The sequence below is a fragment of the Lissotriton helveticus genome, chromosome 4_1 (genome assembly GCF_964261635.1).
Source record: "Lissotriton helveticus chromosome 4_1, aLisHel1.1, whole genome shotgun sequence".
NCBI lineage: Eukaryota > Metazoa > Chordata > Amphibia > Caudata > Salamandridae > Lissotriton > Lissotriton helveticus.
In genome coordinates this window covers 868,331,691-868,337,907 of record NC_136063.1, presented here as the reverse complement: position 1 = coordinate 868,337,907, position 6,217 = coordinate 868,331,691, and the positions used below count along the sequence as shown (strand labels likewise).

The 6,217-nt window shown below is 43.0% G+C and overlaps 1 pseudogene; it reads right to left on the bottom strand.

Moving 5' to 3' along the window:
* Positions 1-4,131: 4,131 nt before the first annotated feature.
* Positions 4,132-4,220, bottom strand: LOC144829876 (U6 spliceosomal RNA; annotated as a pseudogene).
* Between the last annotated feature and the right edge of the window lie 1,997 nt (positions 4,221-6,217).

Sequence of the window (6,217 nt, the reverse complement as noted above, 5' to 3'; positions counted from 1 at the left end):
TATTCTGGATTGTCTAAACATTGAGAGTTTGTTATATCCAATGTGACACTGTACCTAGCTTGCTAAGGAGTTTTTGATTACTAACGTGAGTTTTGGGACACCCTAATTCGCCGAGGTTCCAATCCTCTGTCCACAGTTCTGTGTGAGAACAGAAACCCTGCGACAGGGGCACCCCCGACCCTTGCTGGAGCTTCATCACACTTGCGATACAACTCCAGCAATGCGCCACCTTTACGGCACAGATACATCACGCATCTGTGCTGTTTTTGCCCCATGATGCGCCGCATTGTAAATGCAGCACACCATAGGTGACGGAACAGCGGCACAGAATGACTAACACATCCCTGGTGATGCGCCAGTCATCATAAATGTATCCCTATGCTTCTTATCTTGTTAGAGATGAACCGCCATATGTATCATCAAAGTTTTTTGCATTTCCTAAATAGCGAACTTTAAGGAATAAATAGCGATTCTTTACCATTCCTAGTTTGCGATTAGCTATTTGCTAATTACAAATTACCCATTCATTTCCTTCATTTCCATAGGGCGGTTGGACTCACTTTTAGCTCGAACGGCTGAATGGATTTCCACGAAACTTGGCAAAATTGTAGGGACTGGTAGCCCGATGTGCCTTTGCTATGTCTCAAGATATATGCTCCAGTGGTTTTTACGAAAATTAACTTTGAAAAATATATATTGGGCTACATTGGCCTATATATATGTTGGAGCCCAAATGTAGCCCAATGTAGCCCAATGAAGCCCAATGTAGCCCAATGTAGCCCAAAGATGGCCGCCAGACACACAAAAAAACAAATGTAGCCCAAATATCAGCCAGATGTAGCCCAACTATAGCCCAGTGACAGAATGACCAATCAGCTTCGCAAACCTCCGTTACGCGAAGCGGAGCGCTGTTACAGATATATATCTTTTTTTGAACGTTAATTTCTCAAAATCCACTGGAGCACATATATTGAGACCTAGCAAAGGCACATCGGGCTACCAGTCCCTAATATTTTGCCAAGTTTCGTGCAAATCCATTCAGCCGTTCGATTATTATTATTATTTTTTTTTTTTGCCCCGCGGGGCCCTTTTAAAACCTCCACATCAAACCTAGGGGGTCAGCGAGGATCTACTATGCCCCCTTATAGTTATTTCCCCCTTTGTTTTGACCTCCTCTTGTCTCTCGATCCTACCGAGAGACAAGATGGCGGCCGCTACGGACTTTTTGGAATGTTGACAGACGCCGGAGAACCAATCAGCTTCGCTTCACAAAGCTCCGTTGCGCGTAAAGTACGCGTCCTGGGACGCTGCCAGGTCCGCTGTTACAGATATATATCTTTTTTTAAACGTTAATTTCTCAAAATCCACTGGAGCACATATATTGAGACCTACAAAAGGCACATCGGGCTACCAGTCCCTACAATTTTGCCAAGTTTCGTGCAAATCCATTCAGCCGTTCGGGCTAAAAGTGAGGCCAACCGCCCTATGGAAAACTCAATGTTAAAAACACGTTTTGGGACCCCCCTTTTTTCTCGGCCCCCCCTTGACGAACCCCCCCCAAATTTTCAAGGGCTGCTCAGAAACAAAATGTGCCATTTTCCTGAAAATTTCAGCCAATTCCGTCCACAAACGCCAAAGTTATTAGACATAGAATTTTCAAAAATCCCATAGAGAAAAAATCCTAACTATATATACCTACTGGCGACCGCCAGTAGGTAATATATATTGGGGAACCCCTTGCCCCCTTTGTAACATATGTAGATATATTAAATATATTTTATCTATTCTACTGCCCTTTTCCATTTACCAGTTACTAAACTTTACCCTTACCATCTCTAAACCCTAAAAAAGCCTTTAATACCATTTCGACCCTGTACTTGAACCATCACCAAAACCTAAATACCCACTACTAACCAGTACCCTTACCCATTCCTAAACAGCTTAAAATCCTTTAATTCCCTTAATACCTTTATCCATTCCGGAACCTTAACATCCTCTTACTACCCCATTCCTTTCCCCTTTCCTAAAACCTAAAAATCAGTTATTGCCCCATACATTTACCCATCTCTGAACCCTAAAAGTGTCTTACTTCCTGTATCCTAATCCATTGCAGAACCCTGAAAACCCCTTCAAAACCCTTACTAGCCTGAACTCTTACACATCCCATAACCATTAACCCCCCTTTCTAAATGGCATAATAATTATGTGGCTTAAACAAAGAAATACTTACCTGGGTGGTAAAGTACAGTGGGAAAAGTGCAAAAAAAAGGCCTTGTGGTACTAAACTGCATGGTAAAGGCATGTGTAGTAATGTCCTGCAGGATAAAAGCAGCACAGTAAAGACTGCGTACCGAGAAGAAGGTGCAGTGGTTTATCTTGTCTTGATAGCATTTGATAAATTTGACGTTTTGGACGACATGGATTAAAATTTTGATTTGTTCCAGGCCATTCGCTCTGGCTAACCATTGATCAATCAACTGCTCAAAGTTACTGATGAGTGATGGAGCAAGTTCTACCACATCACAGTGTTTCACAATTTTATGTAAAAATGTGTGCAGGTTTTGCAAAGTTTGTTGCTGGTAAAGTGGAATTTAGAGGTATCATTTCTAATGACCCTGTGTTTTAGAAGTAAAAATTCCCACTGCCATCTGTGAAGTATGCGTTCCCATTAGAGAGAGTCTCCACTAATGCCCAACTGTCCCACAATGATTGTATACCTACTGTTAGTCAAGGCTAAATGTAATGCAAATAAATTGTTGATAAATTGTCCTCTGTTTTGAGAAAATGTGTGACCTTACTGTGAAGCTATTGCTGCAGAATATGTCTCTTTACTAGGAATGCACTTTTCATGCATTCCATTACCACGCGGTCATTACAATGATAGTGTTGTTTGAACTTGAACAATTATCTCGTAGGTTGCTGTAGGGGGCGTGCTGGACTTAGGAATAGTATTATTGACTATTCTTACTCCAGTTTGTGCAACATCAGGGAAAGTGTTGGATTGTAAATCAAACACCAGCGCGCACCCTACAGCAAGTTGTTGAAACGTCTTGCGATGTAATGGTTCACGTTGAAACAACACAGTAGTTGTAACAACCATGTTGTAATGGAATGCTCTGTAGCTCATTCGTAGTAAATAGTGTCTCCCAATGCTGCACACCTAAAAATTCTCTGCAGCCAATGCACCACACTTTCTGGGTTGTTGGGAAAAGAGTGGGATATGAAACTGGGGAATGAGAAGAAAGATGCATCGAAATTGATAAGAGACGGGCAGGAAGTAGAACCTTTCCCTGAGGGGACACTCAAAGACATTAGGCAATCTAATGATGCCTACAGAAGAATTAACCAGAGCTGAAACTGTTGTTCTGTCTTGTATAGTGGCTAAAATACACCACTAGCACATGGAATCACCAATTCGATCAAACTTGTATTTAACTGCCAAAACATGTCTTACATCACAAAAGTTTCAATTAGTCTCATTGATCAATTATTAGCTAACAAACATTTAGGAAAATCTCTAAAAAAGTATATCCTTATCATCTGCTATAATTCCAGATGCCATGCCTTACACTGCCTTTTTGCAGCATCATGCCACATACTTTTGGACTGAAATCTACTTTGCTAAGTCTGCACCTGCATCTTCTAACGATCCTGACAAAGCGTATGCCATTGAAACATCATTCTTCTAACATATCATTTTGCTAAGAAATGTATCTGTTTTTGCTTTCTTCAACCTAAGTGAGGATGTGGTATTACTGATCTTTCACAGAGAATCCAGGACGAGTCAGCAGGAGATGGCTTTTATCAAACACTCCATAATTCATCTGTTCATCTATTAACATGACTCTAATTTATCATACAATAAGGTATTTTGGCTCTTTCAATTAATTTTAACAAACCTTTGGCCAGTTTGTAGGCAGTCCCTACCCTGGCTTTCAAATAACCATTCCATTTTGAGCAGCTGCAGTAAAACCAAACTGTTTTCCAACTCAAAAGGAATCTGTTGTCATTGCCAGCACCACATTTCCAATACATAGTTAAGGCCACATCAAATGTTTCACTTGTTCTGTACATCTCATGAAAGTCGTTCTGGGGGGCATGGCCAACATGTTACCCAAGAGGTATCAGCCCAAACGGTCACTGCTTGTAACTTTGTCCTCGCGCAGGGGCCATGCTAATCTTCTCTTTATCGTTCCAATTTTAGTATATGTGCTGTCCTCAATGGATTTGGTTCTCAATGGATTTACAGTACGCCTCACTGAGGTGAATTAAATGTTCAAAGAAGCGAAGTCGGGTGAGTTTCATTTGCTGGTGATAGTTAAGATTGCAAGCGGGGTAGCTGAACAGTGCTTTGATCTTCTAGCTGCCATCCTGCAAATGACATAGCACACACAGAACGTAATCCCCATTTAGGGAGGGATAGCAACACTGGTCTGACATAGGTCAGAGCATGTCCAGGGCTACCTGGAGATGCTGAAGGGGGCTGTATTAATGACTTCTTGAAGCAGTCAAGCCCACATGGAAGGCAGGAGACCTCATCACTCTTTGCAAGAGACTTTAAGTGACGGCTGCTATCATGCTTACAGGATCATTCGCCATGTCCAAATGTAAGACGGAACACCTGTAGCAGGGAGTAAAACTGAACTCTATTTGACTCAGCAAGGACCTTTGATAAATGAGTGGAGGATGAAGGTGAGATATCACAGTGCACTTAGGAGGACTTTTGCCAGCAGAGACCTGGCTCCAATGTAAGTGAAATACTGGAGAGGACTGATGAAAACACTTCTGCTTTGAATAATAAGTGTTATATCATCCAGATGATGGTTCAGTCACTGTAGGGAAGAGTGTCACAAAATGGATAAATCTATCCTCACCCTGCCTGAGAATATGAAGAAAACACTAAAGCAAATCAAGAAGTTACGGGGATACATGGGAGTGGTGTAGGGAATCCTGAATGTGGCTAGATGTGTTTGGCATTTCTACAGATTGATGTGTGGGGTATAAGTCTTCCAATACTGAGGAATACACAGGAGGGGAGAAAGCCTGACTTGCTTATGTTCCTATATTTTTGGATGGCAGCGTAACTGGAGATCTCTCTAACCTAAATGTCAGTGGGCAAAAGTAGCAATACCACCCTAAGCAAATGCTGACAATCGATAGTAAGATGTGTACAGCCCGCTGTCAATCGATAGTAAGATGTGTACAGCCCAGACAGTTATCAATAAATCAATCAATCAGGGGTTTATAAAGCATGCTACTCACCCGTGAGGATCTCATGGTGCTGGGGGGGGGGGAGGGGGTGCAGCTCCAGATCAGTCAAAGAGCCAGGTCTTGAGGTTTTTCCTGAAGGTGTGCAGACTGGGGAGCATCTGATGTTGATTGGGAGCTCGTTCTAGGTCTTAGCTGTGACGTTGCAAAAGGCTTTTATGCCTGCTCTGGTTCTACAGATGCATGAGGTCTATGCCAGGGCGAGGTCAGAGGAGCGGTGGTTCCTTTTGGGTACGTGGAAGGAGACTCTTTTGTTGAGGTATTTGGGTCCAATGTTGTGGGGGGATTTGTAGGAGTGGGTGAGTAGCTTGAAGGTTACCTTCTTCTCGATGGGGAGCCAGGGGATGTCTTATAGGTGCTGGGTCATGTGCTCATGTCGTGAGGTTCCAAGGACAGGTTTGGATGAGGTGTTCTGGATGGTTTAGAGCTTGTGTAGAAGTTTTTTTTTGATTCTGGCATAGAGGGTGTTGCAATAAACCAGTCTGCTGGTTACGAGTGCATGGGTGACAGTTTTTCTGCATTCTGGAGGGATCCACTTGAAGGTCTTGCAGAGGATGCAGAGGAAGTGGAACCAGGTGGAGGCAACTGCGTTGATCTGGGGGGTCAAGGTGATAGAGGAGTCTAGAATGATGCTGATGTTCCGGCATGGTCCATCGGGGTGGGTGGGTTTCCAGGGGCAGGGGGCCACCAGGAATCCCCCAGGCATTGGGGTAGGGTCCGAGGATGATGACCTCTGTTTTCTTCGAGTTCAGTTTTAGGCAGCTGTCGCTCATGATGTTGTCCCTGAGACAGGATATTGGAAAAGGACAGCTCCTTGAGGTGATATGGTATAGGGATAACCTGCACCTTCAGGGAACACTGTTTATTTCTTCCTGGGACCTTCACAATTAGGGAAAGATAAAGGGAAGGGTTTATACCACTGAAAAGAGAATTAGAATACATTCATGTC